The sequence below is a fragment of the Corapipo altera genome, unplaced genomic scaffold, assembly GCF_003945725.1.
Source record: "Corapipo altera isolate COAL_440 unplaced genomic scaffold, ASM394572v1 61305, whole genome shotgun sequence".
NCBI lineage: Eukaryota > Metazoa > Chordata > Aves > Passeriformes > Pipridae > Corapipo > Corapipo altera.
The window spans coordinates 5,177,843-5,197,663 of NW_020884909.1; the positions used below are offsets into that span (position 1 = coordinate 5,177,843).

General features: G+C 41.6%; 1 protein-coding gene across 11 annotated transcripts in view; it reads left to right on the forward strand.

Annotated features, from left to right (window-relative positions):
* Positions 1-46: 46 nt before the first annotated feature.
* The window catches only part of SEMA4D (semaphorin 4D), a 95,775-nt gene continuing 76,000 nt past the window's right edge, over positions 47-19,821 (forward strand). For 3 of the 11 annotated variants that reach the window (XM_027653195.1, XM_027653183.1, XM_027653188.1), the window contains exons 1-2: positions 242-285; positions 589-638. The gene's annotated coding sequence lies outside the window, so the exon portion shown is untranslated. Of the gene's footprint in view, positions 69-238; positions 286-588; positions 639-14,754; positions 14,867-19,821 lie in introns of those variants that run through there. The other 8 variants (XM_027653194.1, XM_027653192.1, XM_027653184.1 and 5 more) reach the window with 7 other exon arrangements.

The window sequence follows — 19,821 nt, forward strand, 5'->3', positions numbered from 1 at the left end:
CGGCGCCAGAGCGGTGGGCGCTGGGGCAGCGTGTGGCCGTGCCCGCCGTGCCTGCGCCCTTCTCCGAGGTCGGTGCGGGGCTGGGGGGGCCCGGGCGGGCGGGGGGCGGGCGGGGGGCGCCGGGCGCTGGCAGCCCCCACCCGCGGCGCGGCGAGGCGGAGAGGAGGAGCCTCCCGCGGCAGCAAATGAGCGAGGGCTGCCAGGTTTATAAATCTGCTTTTCCTCCCACCTCCCCCGAGTCCCGCTGGCTCCGGCGCCAGCGACCGCCCGCCGCGGCTCGGCCAGGTGCGTGCCCCGGGCCCGCTGCCCGCACCTGCCGCACCTGCCGCGGGGCCGGGGCGCGCTCGGGGCGGTGCGGACGGAGGCGAGGCGCTTTTCGCGGGGCTGGGAAAGCGGTCGGTTTCCAAGTGGCAGCAGCCCAGGTTGCCGGGGGCGCGTCCGGGCGCTCCGGGGAGGCCGCTGTCCGTGCCGGGAAAGCGCCGCCGCGCCTCTTGCCGGCGGAGAGCAGGACACCGCGCTGGGCGCTCGCTGCCGGGGGGCCGGCTGCCTGTGTTCTGAAGGGCTGTTGTGTGCTGTTTTATTTTTCAGCTGTCAGGAGAGTTTAAATCAGGTCTCCGCGGAGGTGCCCAGTTTGCAAGGTACGGGTGAAGCGAGAGTTTGCTGTCCCCATTTGCCCTTGATCTAATTCTGAGGGGGTGTCTTCGCCGGCTCCCGGAGGTGTGGGCTGTTGGATGATGTTTTCCGCGTATACAAAACTACGCATCGTCGGCATTGAAGGGAGAAGGACTGAGTGGATGAATGCAGCGGTGGTAACTTCATTGTTGCAGCTCGTTTCTGTGACGTGACTGCCTTTAGCAGGGAGGGGAGCAGGAGCTTGCTCCTGCCTTGGCGTGGGAGGGGACCTGATGGGATCTGCAGGTTGAAGGGCTTTTTCAAGTCTGCTCTTTCATTTAATGCCGAAGCCTTTTCCTGTCTTCATTCATGTCTTTATTATCGTGTACCTCTTGCGGGGAGTTGTTACTTCGGCTGAAAAACGTGAAACATCACTTTAAAGTCTATGACATCCAAGTATTTCTAGTAGTCTCTGGAAATCAATGTAGTTGTAAAGCCTCTTAAAAAAAAAAAAAATTCCTGCTCTAATTATCGGTAGGCTGTTGCCTGCTTTATGCCCATCAGGCTCAGAAATAGCTACTAATCTGTTACTCCCTTTTGGATACCTGTGTGAAGGTTTTGTTAGAGAACTGTTTAATGACTGCTTTTATTAGAAAGAGTGCGAGCTCAGGCGGTTACGCAGGTGCGCCTAAAGGAAGCCGTGCTGGCTGCTCGGATGGCAAATGTGGAGGCCGTGCAGGAGTGGGAGTGTCGTTTACAAACTTGAGTTAGAACGGGGCATTGTAGGAGAGAGAACCGAGTAGCCCATGGGGGGTGAAACATTCCCTGCTGTGCAGGGAGAAGTGTTGGCACAGTGTGCCGCCTGGGGTGAGCAGGCTGTGTATGGGTGGGCACTCATAATTCTTTCCTGTAGCTGAGGTGGGGTACAGGTGACTTTTCCACTGGAAGCAAATGAGTGGTAAGGGAAGGTGTATCTTCTTAAAAGAAAAACAAACAAAAACAAAAAGCTTTGTAAATGTGGAGCTGGATTGACAGATGAAGCCTGGCTATACTAGGATCTCTTGGCCTGGAGAGGAAGCATTTCACCGTCCCACCCCCCCTCTCCTGAAGCAATTACTTTATGTACTCTTTGTGATGGTCAGGGATTGCTGTAGAATCTGCTGACAAAAGCTGCTTGCGTTCATACCTACTGAAATAGGTCTACAGCTAGCTTTTTAATTCTTTTTTTTTTTTTTTTTTAAATGAAAGCCATTATAGGGTGGTCACTACTTCCACAGCAAATGAAGCGTTTGATGTGAATGGATCTATTTCAAAACTAGAACACTGATTCATAGGTTTTTATGTACACTGTAAGTAGAGGTGTGCCCACAGACTTCATTTAATATGCTGTGTTGCCATCTCTTTGCTGGTATATTATGATTCAGTCCCTTCTCCTCCTGTCCCTGTATAAACCTGATAACCTTTTGTTAACCTGCTCTCATGAGTACAGCAGTACCATGCCAAAATGTTTGTCTTTACACCACTTAGAGGTCCTGCAAGGAGGGGAGTTGTTCTGGATGCTCTGATGCTTCCCTTGTTGGCCTCTCTCCTGGGCAGCTGAGCTTGAGAGTTACCTGCTTCATGCAGCCTCTTACTGGGGAGGAGCTGGAGAGGATCTGTCATCTGCCCAGGGCCACTTGGCTGGAGTTGGAGACTGCTCTGTGCTCTCTCTTGGGTGGACTCTCACCCTCTCTACCAACTGGCTTGGAGAGGTGTGTGTTGAAGGAACATTCTGTTGTTAAAATACATTGTCTTAGATGTTTTTTTACAGTGAAGTCATGTCAAAATTGACTTCTGGTCTGGCCTGCTAGCATTAGATGTAATGCTTGCATATGCCACCTGGTTTGCAGAAGGTGTTGGGTAAGTCAGTAGATCGTTGTGCCGTAGTCTGATTTTAAGGATGACTTTCCAAAGTGGGACTCTAAATCAATGGAAATAAAATCTTGGAGCATTTCTGTCATAGTTATGCTATTTTGGAACTCTGCCAGTTTTTTTGCTTTAGTTATGATTTTCTCCAGGGAAAATGGAATCTAAGCCACAGTTGTTGCAATAGGGATTTTGTAGATAATAAGAAAATAAAGTATTTATGCTGAATATTCAGAGGTGAAGTTTTTTATCCCAGTTTTTGCTGTGCAATGGTAACTTGAAATAATTGCCAAGGTTGACTAACGTTTCTTACAAGACTTCAGTGCTTTGAAATGTTGGATCTTGTTGGATTCATATTGTGTGATTTAAATAAGTTGAAAAGTAGTTTCTGAAGGTACATTACCATGAAAGTGTTTTTCATGAGTGGTTGCTGATCTACTCTGCTACTTAGTAAACTGAGGTTTAATTGACTATAGACATGACTAAGAGAATTTTTCACAATGCTTTAGTTTCAGAAAAAATCATTGAATTTTTTTCTGGGTGGCATGTGGCAATGAAGTTGGAGATTTTAAGGTGACAACAAGAAGAAGCAAAGCAGGCCTTTAACTTCTCTGAGTTATCCATTAGAAGTTCCTCTTTTTTTTTTTCTCCCCCACATATGTATATAAATTACCGTGTTGGAAATTTAAAGTGAGAATTCAGATTTTCATTATTACGTTAGTATTAAACACTTTAGGGAGGTTGTTTTTTGTTGTGCCTTGTACTTAGCTCCTGTATGCCGTGTTTAGTCAGCTGAAGAAAGGTATGCCCAGTTGGGAAGTTGCATAATAAACAAGGAGGTGGGAAGTACTTTTGGCTTTTTATTTGATTCTTCTTTCTCTGAAGCTTTCGCCCTCCTTCTGTCTAACTAGTCATTTCTCTGATGATAATAGCAGCCTTTTATAAGGCCTTCTTCATCTGGCTTTGCATAGTCCTGTGCTTGAGTGTCTAGGTAGATAGGTAGAAGAGATGCATTGAAAAGAATGAGGAATGTCCCACTTATGTTACTTGTGTCTCAAGTTTTGGGAAATTGAAATGGCTGTAGAGTTGCTGTGCCACGAGGAGCTTGTGAATGCCGAAAGGCTGCTGCTGCTGCAGCTTCCATTTGGAGAGTTAACTCACCTTTGAGTTGATGTAGCTGTGCAGACTAGGTGTGGAAAGCGTTTTAATTGTTTTCCTTGTGATATGAGGGTTTTGTCTTTGTGTCTTGGATGAATTAGTGAAAGGAACAGAAATGACTTTTTCTTCTACCACAACTCTTCAGCTACAAAGAGTAGCACCTCATATTTCAGACTGATCTGTGCCATCATCTTGGATGGTGGGGAAGTTACAGATCTTGCTATCCAGAACTGGATTAATGAGGTCTTGCATTAATTGTATTCTGGCCAAAAAGCTTTTATGTTCTGTCTTTTATCTGCCTCTAAAATACCAGGAATGCAAAGGGCTGTTTAGCTTTCTAGGGGTGCTGCTGCAGCTTGCCTTCACTATGAGGAAGCTTAGTGCTTGCAGTAGGAAGTGTGGTGTGCTCTACATCTCTGAAAACGGCATGAATAAATAAGGAAAAACTTATTTTTGGTACAGTTAGTGGTTTTTTGTTGGTTTGTTTTTTTTTTTTTTTTTTTAATAATGGGGTGGAAGAGAATAAAAGACTTTTGAACGAGAGGCGTGGATGTTGTTTGTAGTTCTGTAACTCTGAGATTTTTGACAAGTAAGTGTTTTAAAGCACTGAACTGCAGCCTTTACTTCAAGAGAATGTTCTTACATGCCAATTTTTGTGGCCTGAGAGGGAAACAAAACAGATGGAAAAATAATAAAAACCTGGACTGTAGATCTAAGCAGATAAGGAACTTTTCTAAAGATGATAAATAAAGTTGATTGAAGCCCATGTATCAAGTTTAGAATAAGTTTGTTGGTAATCTAGAAGTAGTGTACCCAGTTTCTTGTCTTTGCCTGTTCTTCCACCTGTTTCTTTTTCTCTCTGTTCATGTACAACAGTGAGCACATAATCCACCAGGCATTTTCTACACTGATCCTCTTAAAAAATTAGTATTAGCCTATATATGAGGCAGGCCAAAGAGGATTGAACACTGCTGCAAAATTAGTACCTGTTGGCCTCATTGCAAGGGCAGGCAAGTTCCCTTTCTCTTATGAGGAACTTGGTTGTGTTTTCTGTGCAGGATTGTGCATGCTGAGCAGATGTGTAGGGGGTGGAGCACGGACGTGGAAGTGACTGGGAAATCGTGACTTTGTCAGCGCATCTGATTACTCATCTGGGAGACATGCAAAGCAGGGGAATTTTTAGGGAGATGGGCAGTTCTTCTGGGAAAGCAGGCAGAAGAGCAGAAACTTCTGCAGACTTGGTTAGCTCTTTGCTGGCGTTCAGCAGAGACGCCGAAGCTAAAGCAGGTCTGACAGAACCTCAGTGAGGCAGAGTGGGAAGTCTGGTGTTCCTCTGTGCTAGAATAAAACGTCCAGGTCCACACAGATTTGCATGCATTGCAAATGGCAGAGTAGGGGAAAAAATGCATGAAATGTGATTATGGTTCTTGCTTTGTTCAAGAGCGGTTTTCAAGGGCAGGCTTTAACTGTGTTTCTGCTCAGTTCTCCTCCTTCTCCCAATATAAAGCAGACATTCTTCTTGCCCCAAATAATTGTTTGTATATGCTCATTTGCGCTTTATTTTTTTTTTTAATAAATAATACTGTATGCACATTGTCATTGTACATACAGAGAGATGCGTGGAAACATGGAGGCTTTTTGTTTTTATAGAATGTCTTTGTTCTCATTTCCACTGAACGAGATAATGAGTTCAGTTTGTTTGTTACTGGAAAAACAATGCAGGATGTAGGGAAGAGACCTAGAGATGTGCAAGCCTTTGTATTTGAATTCTCCCTCCATGCAATTTGGATGTGTTCTGGAGAGAATGGAGCAATATAGACTTTTTAAAACACAAAGTGCACACTGAATCCGTGTCTTAATTTAGGTAACAAAAGTTGTACTTGGCTTTGGTTAGGTTTGTTGTGGTCAAACTTGTAAATTTGAAATACTTCAAAAGGAGCTGTCTCTTGTATTGCTTATAGTGGTAAAGGCTGGTCAAAGCTTGTGTGAGGACACACTGAATTTGGTAATTTATCTCTGTAAGATGCATTACTTCACATCTTTGGTTTGCAGGTCATCTCTTGTTATAGCAGGAGAGATTAAACTGGCTGTGCTGTGTGTTGTTTGGGACTGTCATATGCACATGGGTGACACTGGTTTGTTTGCTGGACTAACACTGTCTAGAGAGAATGTATATCAATATGATATTTTACAGATACCCTTCTCTGTGCTTTTACATCATCTCATAATGCTCTAAATTCGTTCAGAAGACATTTATTAAATCACATTTAAGGAATGAAATCCTAGTTAATGCAAGCAGAACATGTGGCTGTTCAGTGAAACCATATGAGATTCCTCTTGGTTGCCTGAGGATGTAAGGAAGACAGAGTTTGTGGAAAGAGGCTGTACTGATCATTTGACCAAATATAGTGGCAGGCTTTGGGACAATCAATATTCTCTCAACCTGATCTTATAAAATATTTATCACCTTTCTCTCTAAGCCCAATCTTAGACATTCTTGGCAGACTGTAATTCTTACCAGACATTGCAGTGTGGGCTGTGAAATACTGCTGTGTGTAAGTCTGTAATTAATTTGAGTATGGAAAGAATTGTGTGCAAAGCATTTAAAAACAGAGGAGTGGTCTGCACACAGAAGTTCATAATCAGGGCCCTGACCTTGCCAGCATGTTTGTGTGGGTAGAGTATAGCTGAGGGTGAGGATATACCTGTAGGACAGGGACCCTGCACAAGCATACTGTCCTGACCTCTCTCAAAAACAAGTGAAAAAAAAGCCCCAAACAACCAAACAAAAACAAAAAAACACGCCAACAACAACAAAAAACCCCAACACCCCCCCCTCTCAAAGGAAAAAAAAAATCCCAGACAAACAAACCAACAAAAAGATTCTCAACCCTAAAGAAAACTCGAAAAAAAAAAAAATTGCAGTAGTAGTAACAGGGCAGTGATGCTCTAGTTGGCCATTTCAAATACAGAAGTGTGCTGGAGCAATGCTGTGCTCAAAGCTTTTTTCCTCTCCCACATATTTGTTGTTACTTTTCGCAAAAAGTGCGTACAATGGCCAGAGGCAAGAAATTAGGCATTCCTGTTTCCACTGAGCAATTGCATAAAATTACTAAGGATTTGCTGGGGGTGCATACGTATGCCCACACAGATCCCCATCTGTATTTGGCTGTAGATGTACCCTACCTGAAGGGTCCCTTTGTCAGAAATCAGAACCATTTGTCTTCCATCAGATCTGTAGGTGTAAAGGAAATAAGTACCTTTGATAGAAGTAATACTCCCCCGCCAAGAAACTGAAACAACAACAAAAAGCCCCTGCAAAGGCACTAAAAAGTATCTATATTTTGCTAAGAAGTAAGAATTAAATTTTTCTTTGCTGTTAAAATACAGTCTTGCTTAAATGAGAGAACAACTGCCTTTTTCTTTTTGAGATTGTCGGGATTGTTCAAAATCTGCAGTTAAATGTTTAGATTCTTGGCCCTATTGGAAACAGATTTACTATTCAGTTGAATCAGACTAGATTTTACTCAGCAAATAAACTGCCTTGAAAGGTCATCCTGATTATCTTCTAGGTAAGTGAGACATAGGATGGCCTTTTCATTTCAGTTCTTTTGCACTGGGATTAGTTGTGAGGGATTGTACGATAAATATATAAGACAGACCTTTCTGTAGGCTTAAGAGCTTTCCTCTCCCTGCAGTTTTCTCTCTCCAAAGAATTAAAAATAAAGGAACCAACCCATGTGTATACATTCACAATATATTAGTAATTTAAAATATTTGACTAACCATTTCCAACGAGGGTGGACACTATTGGAATAGTTTCCGTCCTCAAATATGCAAATAAATTGACTCTAAATGCATCTGGAATCTTATCTTTTATGTGTTTAAGGGATTTATTATTGCGATGTCAAAGGGGGTGAGACACAAATCTCTATTTCATACAAGCACACAACTGCATAAATTAAATGCATGTATTTGCTCACAGTATTAAGATGCTGATAAGAAGACATTCTCAAATGGTTAAATTTGCCTGTTTGGAATTGATTTAAGATAAAAAAAGCATCATCTTGCATCTGTGTTAAGACAAGCCTTCTGTGTGCATGAATTGATTGTGGATCAAATGGTACATGCTGATATTCAGGAATTCTGCTGAGGTTTGTTAGGAACATTTTTTCCTGCTTTAGTACTGACAGCCAGCAGGGAAAAAAGTAACCATTATTCAGAGTCTGTCTTCTGTTCTCTAATGGTTGGCTTTTATGAGAGTTTAGTTCCTGTTGCTGCATGTCTGCCTCTGTTCTTCCTCATAGCTATGCCTTCATCTTCCTGGAATAGGATGGAGATTTACTGTACACAAATTTCTTTGCAAAAAGAAATTTCTCAAGAGATTATGAAATGACGCTCTTGATCAGGTGAAGCATCTTGATGGCCTCTGCACTCTCAGGTTTCTGCTTAGTGTTTGCTGAGCAGGCTGTGCACACTGAAGATCAGTTTGCTGCAGTGTGAAAGATGGTGCTGAAACAGATCTGGGAGCACATCCTGGGGAATGGGCAAGAGCAGAAAAAAATTTTGTTGAGCAGGAGTAGTTGCTGTTTGTCTGTGGAAGGTGAGTGGAGTCAGCTGTGCTAATTTCTATGCACATAAATGGGCTTTGGGAGTCAAAGGTGCTAATGTGACCCTGTCATTACATGGCACCCCAGCAGTGAAGGGAGCTTTGAGGTTCCCACAGGGGGATGTTGGCCTGCATATTTCCATGACAACGGCCATCCCTTACACATTGATTAAGGATACAAAAAGGAGGGGAAAACCTTTTAAAAGTTACAAACGTAAAGCTTTAACTAGATCATTTACTTTAACCATATCCGTGTCTTACGTTCCTTGGAGTATGGAGATTTTATAAGGAGTGCAGCTGTCCTTTCCCCATCTGCTAGGTTTCAAGGTGACGTTTGGGGACAAATGTGATGTTCTGGAGATGGCCATCTGACTTTGATCATAGCTGCACTAGCATCATTCCACCAATTTAGTTGCTATCTATTTATATTAGTATATTTTGTACCAAAATTATACCTGAAGTCTGTTACATGAGGAGATTTGGGTCTCTGATAAAAGGGTTTGAAGGAAAAAAAAAAACCCCAAACCTTAATTTTCTGTTGAATAAGACTTATTTTCAAAGACGGGGAACGTGAGATGTACCCTAAATCTTAGTTTCTGAAGCAGTATAATGTCTGATGCACAGGAGCCTTATGCTCGTGGCGAGAGCAAGCTGTTCCTGCAGAAACTTGCTGTCGGCTTGCAAGCTGTGTGGAAGGGCATGTTTATGCTTGGTGTACCTTCACGTCTCTCCCTCCTCTACCCACCTGCCTGTTCTTTTCTTCGTGCAGCGGCGGCCAGGTAGCAGTATTGTGAAAGGATTACTCTCTGTTCAGGTCCAGTGTTCTCCTGGGTAAGGCTCAGATGCACCATGTAGCGTTTCCTGGGAATTTGTTGCTGCTGAAGAGCAGTGGAATTTTGCCACCCGTCACTTTCCTTGCATAGTCCCTTGGGGAGAAATACTGAATGGCTTGTGGATTTCATGTTTGTGCTACCAAGAGTTGAGCTATAATATCAGGACTAGTGCAGTGAGGGGCCTCTGAAGAGGGAAGAAATAAAACTGTGTTTCTTCTGTGCATTTGCTTTGGATAGCTAAAGTTGGGTTTTGCTTTGGACTGGTCAGTACAGACTGCAGGGGAAGGCAGAAGTGGCTGGCCATGACTGGAACTACATATGGAGCTTCTTCAGTATTTTGTTGTCATTTCTCTTCTTTAAGAAGGAAGAGGTGTGTAGATACTTCTAAGCCCTCATGGTTGGTGATTGATAGTTGAAATGAACAGGGTTGGCTACAGCTGCCAAAACAGGGAGTTCTGCAGACCTGTTGTTCCATCTGAATTGCTAAGGCTGGAGTGCACTTTATGGTCAGTAGTAGCCTTATGTGCTGCTTCTGCCTTGACCATGAAGTACCCTTTATGCTGCTCATGTGCAAACCTTTAACATTTCTTGAGGAAGTTTTTGGTACTGAAAGCCCGAGTTGGTTACTGGGCCAAGTTTGTAGTGACTGTGCAAACAGGACTGGGAAGTTCGTGATGCTGGGATATTTAGAAGGATGTTCTCCTTTATAAAAGAGAAAGAAAAGAAAAAGAAAACTTGGAGGGAAGGCTAGGCATGGATATTGATAAGATATAACTGTTGTCTGCTTGGGATCTAAATAAAAGCAGCAGAAAATACGTCACCCTGATCATACAGGATTGTATGTCAAATGGACTTGAGGACATAGTTACAGCATTTCCCTCAACTTTCATGAATCAGAAAGGTGAGGTTTAGCACTAATTGGTGTGGGTTGTTTCTTTTTTCTTTTTTTTTTTTTTTTTAATAGTCAGAGGAGGAAGCATTGTTTTGGCAACTTTGAGCTTTAACCAGAGTTAAACAGTTGGATTTTAAGGCTGAAGTAACTGTTGGACCAAGTTGCCTTACCACCTGAACACAAAGACATCATGCAAGTGTGTACAGTTACACCCATGAAGAGTGTGGTCATTTTTCTTCTGATGGAAGACTGCTGTCAGTAAAACACCAAAGTCACAAACACCTTCTCTCTAGGGTGGTCTTGTTCTAGTGGTTATCACCAGAGAAGCAAAGTTGTACTGGTTTTGTCAGCTGCTGCTCTGGGGCAGGAGAGCATTCCCATAGCTGTTGTATGGTGCAAAGAGTGGAGTGGTGTAATGCTTAAGAGTAGGAAACATAATTTATTAGCTTCTCTATCAGTTACAGCCAAGATTCTAACCCCTGTTTTAGGGTACTGAAGAGTTGTTTGCAAGCTTTGTAAGGGTTTATGTCCTGTTCCATCAAAAGAGAATAAAAACAAGGAAGGTCCAAATAAATAACATGAACTGAAACTGCCTAAAAGGCAGATAGAGATGTGTAGAGGTGGGGAACCAAGTAGTCAAAAATTAGGAATATTGAAAGCACATGTTGGAGTTTGAAGATGGGTACACAGAATGCAAGACAGACTCTGATGATCCAGACATGTGCCTCTGGCTGGAATGATGCTGTGGTAGCTCTGAACTCGTGTGTTCAGACTGTGGTGTTTGGGCAGCCTTGGTGAACAGTTCATCCAAATCCTGAAGTGTCTGTCTGGATAATGCTCTTCTGGAATAGATATATATGTAGAAGATAATACAGTAGCCTTTGTTCAGAATTTGCAGGCTTTTATGTTGGCTTCTGAAAAATGTTTTAGTGGTCTCACTGAGAAGAGCAGTGTGGATTTTCAGTGTAGTACTTCCATTACAGGCAGCAGCACCATTAAAATGTTTGGTTAGATGTCCATGCAGGAGTGCTGCCATGACTTCAGAACTTGTTCAGATGTGATCAAGTGACTTCAGCAGGCTCTTTTGAGACCCTTCCTGTGATGTTGAAAATCCTTTGTGGTTGCAGAGTTCAAGATGTTCAAGCCTTGAGATTTAAGACTTGAAAATTGTAAATGTAGTTGAGATTATATATTTGGTTACTCAGGCAATATGCTGTTACTTTTTTTTGCCACCTCTGAGTGTGCCTTCCGTTCACAGGCAGAAGAACCTTTGTTTAGGCTTAAAATTAATCAAATATTGACAGTAAAACCCATAAGCATTTTATAGGCCATACAATCTAAAGCTGCCATATATTAAGATTCCTGTGGGAAACAAGAAAAAAAATTTATTGCTGAGATATGAACAGTAATGATGCCTATCAATTTCAGCATTCAGAGAGAGAAAACACAGTTTTGAAGCACTGTGTTTGTTTCAGCAAGTCATTTTTTGAAAACGTATTGATGGAACTGTTTGTACTGTTGTGAGCCAGAACAATGTCAGGTGGGTACTGCCTGTACTGGAAAAAAACAACCTCATCATTTCCTGAATCATCCTGAGTATAGGAATGTGAAGTCCAAAACCGTAATAAAAATGAGTGATTATTGCTCTTCACTCAAAGAGAAAAACTGTAGCTAAAAGTCAATTTAGTTTTTAATTCTTGATGTTTCATTTCCTTTACTTCAAAGCAGTTCTTAAAAACATAGTTGATACCTTGCTTTTAAAGACAAGTGTATTTCATGGGACTTAGAATTCATGCTTCATTAAAATGAAAATCACTTTAGTCTAAATTTCAATACCAAGCTGCTTAGAAATTGTTTTAATCTAAATTTTGATCTCAAACTGCATAGACAGTTACATAGGTAGAGTAAAGTTGGTATTTTTGTTATTTTTAGTTACTAGCTTACGTAAATCAGGTTATATATATATAGCATTTCTAGCACGTAGGACAAAGAAGTATTGTATATAAAGCTTGCTTTGTAGTTGCCTGAAATTCCTAGTGCTGTTGTGTGCAACAAATGTACACATAGCTGTCTGTTGTGTTTGCAAATGATGTGTAACATTGGCACAGATTTTCCAGACTCATCACGCTGAACCAACAGTGGGATGTGTGCCAAAGGGTTAAGTGTATAGAACGAGAGGCAACGCATGCCATGTTCAGGATATTCAGGACAGAACCAGCAGCAGCGTGGTGATCTCTTTTCTTGGGCTTTGTTGTGACTTACCAAGTTTGCCTGACGATCCTTAAAACCCATGTATTTATGTTAGTGCTTTCAGTGCTTGGGTTTGTGGCAGAGGCAGGGGTTGGGAGGGTGAAAGCTGCTGGCATTTCATAAAATGCGCAGCAAAACGTGTCTCATTTAGTTGAGAGGCTGTGTCTCAGCCCAGCTGTCAGCCAGAGGACTGCTCACAGGAATAAAGTGCCTGTTCTGGCGCTGGGCTTTGTGGCAGGTGGAATTGGGTGTGCTGTGGCAATGGTGGCATGTGCCTGGACTTTGGCTGTGACCCCCTGCTCAGCTCTTTGGCAGGAGGACAGAGTGATCTGGTCCAGAGCCTGAGGTCAGCTACTCAGGCTTTTACATCTCTGAGAGGTGTGTGGAATAACCTGACTCTGAAACTGCTAAAGGGGGAGAGAATGTGTTAGTGGGGGTCAGTAATGAAGCTTTTTGCTGCTTGTTGTGGCCATCTGCAGAGCTGAGAATGTGCTGGTGAGGTTTAGAGCCTGTCGTGTGAGGGCTGTCTTTGTACACGGGGGTTGTGTGGATGTGCATCATACAGGAATACATTAATTAATCAAGGAAGTATTCTAGTATGAACAGGAAACTGTTGAAAACCTGAGCTTTTCAGTAGCACTTCCCCTTCCCTGTCTAGGCTCTGTGTGAAGAAATAAGTTCTGGGCTTGAGTGCTTTAAATACCTGGCAAAACATTTTTTTACTCAAGGTTTCTGTATCTGCTTACATTGCTGCCATGTTTTTTCAAGTTTCTCAACGTGCCTTGATCATTTTAAGGATATAAAGTGCTTCTTTTTTTTTTTTTTTTCCCAGATCTCCCAAAGCAGGGATTGCTTTCTCCATTTTCAACACTTATTGCTTTAATTTTAATTCTTGATTGTATTTGTTCTTCTGAGTTTGTGTGAAAAGGGTTAAGTGTTTCTGTTACTGTAATGTGGCATGAAGCAAGAGCAGTTTGATCTTCTATAGTTGATGAAAATGTGAGCTTTAAAAACTGTTCAGGAAGGAGAGAAAAAAGCAAGCTGATATTTAACTGATTCTTTGAGAGGCGGTGGAAGTGATTGTGGAGGCTCCTGAAACTTTCATCTCAACAATCAAACCGTGTCTGATATAACCAAATTAGGTAGTTCCCTTTGTGTGGAGAAGAGAGACTGGAGTGTTGCGAAAGGACAGTGTGTCTCACTTTCACATTTAATGATTTCCATTTCCTGCAAAAATCTGGAGGCTCTGGACTCAAGTGTAATTGATGGGTTTATGGTACTACCAGGGCTATTGTGTTCTGGTGGCATTTGAGGGCCCCAGTCAGGCAGGGCTTTGGTGTGTTAAGAGTTTACGGTATATAAACACCAGTGAGAGAAGTGGTCACTTCCTTGAAGTTTATAGCATAGTTTGAAACTAGAAGAAAGTGAGCCTTCAGGAAGGAGGATGAGCTGGATTTGGGAGATAACTTGAGTGAGCCTGCTGCATCCAGTCACTGAACTTTGCCTTTTGTCTGTTCTGTGTGAAAATTATTTCCTGTGAGTTTTTCTAAATCATTCTGCAGATGTGGATCCCAAATGCTGGGGTGGGGGGGAGGAGGGAAAGCTGTTTTTTTTTTTTATTGGATAACCTGCAAAATTAAATGAGTGTGGGGCAGGGAATAAGAGTATCAGCCATAGGTATGAGCTGTGTGCTGTGGACTTCAAGGTTGGATGGTTGGGAAAGGGGGCAGAGTTGGGAAGGATAGAAAACTGGATAAAAAGAATTATGGGATGTAAGTGTTCTCATAGAAAAGATGATTTTGGTGTCTCTGGGAAAAAGGATCGTGTCTAGATTTTCTTAAGTGAATGCCTGATGTGAGGAAGAAAAGGTGACTTACTCTGAAGAAACACATCCATGCAGTTTCTAGATGCTGATGTTTCATTCTGGAACTGAAACTACAGCATGTTACTGATCTGGTGAAAGCCAAAATTTGTATTATTCTGATTCACACATTGCCTTCTTGGTACACCCACTGCAAGTGTATTAACAAAGCCTATGAGCCTGTTTTTTCTCTCAATCTCTCCAATTTATTGAGAAATAGATACCTAGTTTTGTTTTCTAAGATATTCGTGGAGAGAATTCACCCCATTTTGTAAATCTTAATTCTACTGATATCCTTCCTATGCCATGGCATTAGAACTTGCAAACCTACTGCTGCTTGTTACCGTGTTCACACTGTGATAAAAAATTTAAAGGTAATGCAGCTGATTATTGCTTGTGTTTATGTATCTAGGTATACCAAACCTGCTGAGTTCATTTCTACAAGTGTATTTTCCCTGAGGTTTGTATGCAGGCTGCACTAATTGATCCTTGGCAGTAGCTGTATCGATAAGCTAAGTCCTAATAGGCATCTGGTGTAGTAGAAGTGGGTTTTTGGAGGGCAGCCTTATTGGAATATGGCTCTCATTATGGGAGAGCACCACATTTAAAGTCATTTTAGTTCTTGATCTTGCAGTAGTGCCTGCTGGAGATGGTGTGATTACTCCAGGGAGAAGGTGGAAATGCCTCATCACTCAGCTGTCCTCCTGCTGATTAAGGAGTGTTACTGTCCAGGATGCCTTTAGGAGGTAGGCAATTATTTTCAGACAGAGAGATGTTAACCAAGAACTGAAGCCCTATGGGAGGAAAGGGTAAGCAGGGCTGGAGAGGGAGGGGGCCCACTCCCAAAGCATGCAACATTTCTTTTGCTGCTTCTCAGTATTAATCTCTCTTTAGAAAGCTTTCCCCATTCACATGGTGAAGCATTTAGCACTTGTGGGCTGACTGTGTGCAGAGCTAAGTGTTCTCTGTTTCATATTCTTGTTTTTGCACTTGCTTGAATGTGAAACAACCTAGTGCTAATTTGCATTCTGTTAGTGAGAGCAACACAGATGCTTTTTATTCCTGCTACTCTTCCCAGATAGTATTAGGGGGTTTGTTTTGGTTATGTTTTAATATTGATCCAAAATCTAGTTTTAAGCAGCAAAGGGATTTATATGCAGCAGGCTGCTGCCATGTGGTCATTGTTTTTGTGGCAGACTCATTACTTGATGACAAAATTCAGGCCGTTGCCAAGTGCTCAAGACAACCTTTTGCTGTGGTTCTTGTAATAGAGCTCTGAGAACAGCCATGCAGCTTGAGTTGCAGGTAATAAATTAATTTTTTAGATATTTTGTTAGGGGGAGTAAATTGAAAGCTCATTAAAAGATTCTTCATCTAGAAAATGAGTTGTCACAATAGGGAATAATTTAGTGGCAGTGGGAAAGAATTGTCTTAAATTGTAAAATTCTGTAATCTAGACTCCAAATGAGAGAGGTTTACATAGTGTTTTCACTGCTGACTGACCAGTTTCATTACACCATAACTAACAGTGAAGCTGTTTGAATTAGTCAGCAGATTGAGATGTCTTAAACTGACTGTGAGTCATACTACCTAAGTGGAGATTAATTTGTAAATGATCTTGTGTTTATATGTACATTGGAGAGGGATCTCTTTCTCTGACTGGTTTTCATCATCTCTCTGAAAGCCTTGGTCAACACAGAGACTACACAAACGTGCACACATAGGTGCAGTTTCCCACAGACAGCAATGCCTGAGTAAGTGCCTCGGTGTTGTTTTCATGTTGACTTACTGGGGTGCTGTCTTTTTTTATTTTGTTGGTACACCGTATATAGGTACTGTATGTTTTCTATTGCCATACAGCTTAAATGTAAAGAATTCACAAAAAAATGTTGTGAGTATTGTGTAAGTTGTAGCTGAACGGGTTGGCTGCTTTGTTTACTCTGTGAGTGTGCAAACCTGCAGTTTGAATCTTGAGATCTATTTTGAAGTCATCAGGCTTTGAAGTGATTTGTAATAATGTATAGAGAATAATATGTGTTTATAAAAGTGACTGGCAGTTTAATATCAGTATTTTTTACCCAAAGGCATGCTGACGTTAGATGAATAAATGGGGGCTGGGATGACAGGGCCAGATTTCAGTTGTCTTCTAGAATGCATTATTGCATTTTCTGGTTATTGCTTTTAAATCTTGCCAGTGCTTTTGCTTTTTATTAAAACTTGTGGTATGTATTACATAACTAGTTCTGGGTTTGTGCTTTTAAGATTTAACTGTGCCTGGGTTATGAGCATCACAAAAGCTCACTTGAATAAATGAACAGAACTCACTCTAAGTAAATCCCAAATCAATAGGGCGTTGTTTAGCAAATATGTGCAAACCAAAAGGCAAACCAAGAATAAAATCTGCCTTTTAGAAGACATCAGAATAATATTCTATGCTATCTTGATAACAAGTATCTGTTAAATACTGAAAGGATGCTGTTAAATTTTGATGGCATTGATGCTTTGTCTATTAAGAAACAGAGAAAACAAAAGGGGAGGGGAATCTGAGAGCATTTTGAGAAGCTAAGAATTTAAGAAGAAATTTACCTTGTGTTCATTTAACAGATTTCTTTATTTTACTGCGGTGGAAAGTTTCATTACTTCAGTCAAGGTCTGAGTGAACCTGTTAATTCTTAATAAGGTTTTTTTGTTGAATTTGGTCAGAGAAGGAAAACCAAAGCTGTCACACTGACAAAAATGCAGATTCTGAGAAGCAAACCTTTGTTACTGAGTTGTTTAGTCATGGTTGGGCATGCAGTGCTGTCTGAGCCTTGATGTCTTGAAATTGCTTTTTCCCTCCTACTGCAAAAAGAAGTGTATATATATATTTCTTTCTAGGGAGATCAGCAGATAGACTAAATAAAAGCTGATGTAAGGTACAAGATGAGAAAAGTTTTTTTTACAATCAGTGAGACCATGGCACACACAAAGAATTGGGTACCTTGAGAGATCTTCTCTTGAGGAAGTCCATCTTTGTTGGGAAGGGAGCCTTCCCTGCCAAGTGTTGTGGCTGATGAGATGGTTTCCATGGATCAGTGTGCAGTGAGCACAGGACGGGTGCAGGCAGGAGAGCAGAGTTTGGCCTGGTGGTGGAAGGTCCTTCAGAAACAGTTTACCCCACAGCAGGCTTTTCTTGGTTTTGGTTTGGCTTTCGGGGCTGCTGGGAGATGAGGTTTGTTTTCATGGGTGCATATGGCTTTTCTCTGCACTCAGCTGGAGTGGTTTGAGAGGATGGTTACATCTGCCATGGGAGATGTGTGTGATACAGACCTGCTTTTCTCCGAAATGGCTGAAACCTGGCATGGTGTAACTTTGCTTGGGGAGCAGAGAGATGATACTTCTGATTGTTGGTATTTTGCTCTCCCTGTTTTCTGTCTGGGTACGTAGCTTTTTCCTTTTCCTTTCCCTTTTTTAATTTTTTTTTTTTAAATTAATCTAATAAGATGCCATATGACTGGTGTCTTGAGTAACCTTGAATTTTCCGAGTAATTTTTTTCCATAATGCAGCTTTTGTTTGTGTACTGAGAAATACTGCTTTTTAGTGGCAAAAGTTGTGCTGTAAATGTCAGTTGGAGAAGTGTAGTTGCAGGTTTGAAGTGGGCAGTGTTCAGGTTTCCTTCCTCACTCTGTCAAGGACTAAATGGTTAAAACAGTGAGAGGTTTCCGGTTACCATATTTGCATCAGATGACTGCATGTTTTACTTTTAATGAAATGTGGCTAACTGAGTGGTTGGCATCTGCTGTGAGGAAGGGTGAATGGAAGAGGGAAATACCAACGATCAGTTTTGTGACTTTGCTTTGTAGCCCAGCTGTTTAACACAGTGCAGTAAAACTTGGCAATTTCAGCAACTCAGAATGATGCTGGCAGTTTCACATGGTTTTATTGCACGAACAAAGTAGCTGCTTGTTGTTCTGGTTGTTGCTGCTTGCAGTTCGCCTTCATCAGTGTAAAATGAAGTCCACAGAAACTGCTGTGAAAGTAGTGATCTCTTTTGAAGGAATCACAAATGTTTGGGGTTAGTCCGGCTGCTTCCACAGCCCGACCAAGGACCAGACTGGGGGTGTGTAGAGCAGAATTCCAGAGCCTTGTGACCATGAAATTAGGTTACATGGACAACATGAATCTACAGTTTGAATTTTACAACTGGGAGGAAAATTTTCGAAAAGCTCAACAGAGTGAAGTGCTCAAATTTGTGTGAAAGACTAAAGTGAGTGCATAACCCAATTTTCATGCCTCTTACATTTTCTCCTTTTATATTAAATGTTGCTTTAAACTTTAAAGGCATCAGTCAATGAAAGAAGTCTGTGCCTTTCTAAAGATTTTAATACATATAAGTAATTATATCTCTGTATTAATATATATTATAGTACCTAACACATATATACTAATATATTATTATAAGTAATTATAGTAATTACATTATTAATCATGTAAATACAAATTTTCTTGTCTGGAAATCTAGTGAAGGTCAGAATCCTGAAGGGCCCTGTTTACTTGAAGTTCAGATGTTATTCTGAGGATGCATGAGGAACATGGGGAAGTAAAAACAGGTTATACCTGTTTCTTTGGTTTGAGAAGCTACTAGTTACAAGCTCAGGAGTATTCACTGCTCTTATTATAGGACCTGCCTTCTTGATTTGGATTCGTGGGTGACAGAAGCAGATGAAATATTTTAGGAAGTAGTCAAGAATGGAGAAGGGAGGCTGCTTGAGCTCAGTGCCTGCCGACTGATTATATTTTGTCCATTTTTCTAGGTGGTGGAGATTCATTGCTTCCTGAAGGGACAACCCATGCCTTCAGAGGCTCAAGACATACAAGGCTCATGGAGAGGGGGGAGTATGTTTAAGTCTGTCAAGAGTAGCACTTCCACACCAGGCATTAGATCAGTGGTCCTGCTCTGCTTGAGAATTGTAGTCTCATGAAGAGAAGGATTGGTGAGGGAGGAAATATCCTTAGTTGAGCTGGTACTTGCTGTTGACTTCAGTTTGGCAGATGATATCCAGTTCTGCTAGCATCTTTTCAATAACCCTTCAGCCCGTGTGGCTACATCAGAGTAGTAACAGTGGGAGCACAAATGCCTTGGTCGATAATGATAATTTGGACAAGAGACTTCCTCCAAACACATTGCTACTAACTAACGGAGGCAAAACATCACATACTGCTGCTTTTCTTTTGCTCCAGACCATCCCAGACAGCTTCAGATCCCATGTGAGGTTTTAAGAGAAAGTCTTCTGAGGTCTGGCATGCTTGCAGATTTCACAGTGTCTTGAGGCTGAAACTTACCTTCCCATTTGTTTGATTTTACAGTCATCACTTTCCTGGTCTACAATGAGATTTTTCTTCAAATGGGATTTCTCACGAAGGCTCTTGATTACCGTGTGCAGTTTGGGGAGTTCCATTTGCATTGCTTTCAGCTGATGTTCTGTCAGAGTAGTTACGTTGTGTTTTATGTGTTGTTGCAATCGCTGTTTATGAAGTACACCTGCACTATGCTAGTGTTTATCTAGAAATTGAGAAGTAAATGGTGTAGTGCAGTGTAACCATAACATATGAAATAAATGTGTGCTGAGACATTTCCTTTGCGTTAGCATGAAATATCTCTCAGTTAAATATGCAAAAATATGCAGAGAGAACATGTGTAATTATGCTGTGCAAGGTTGA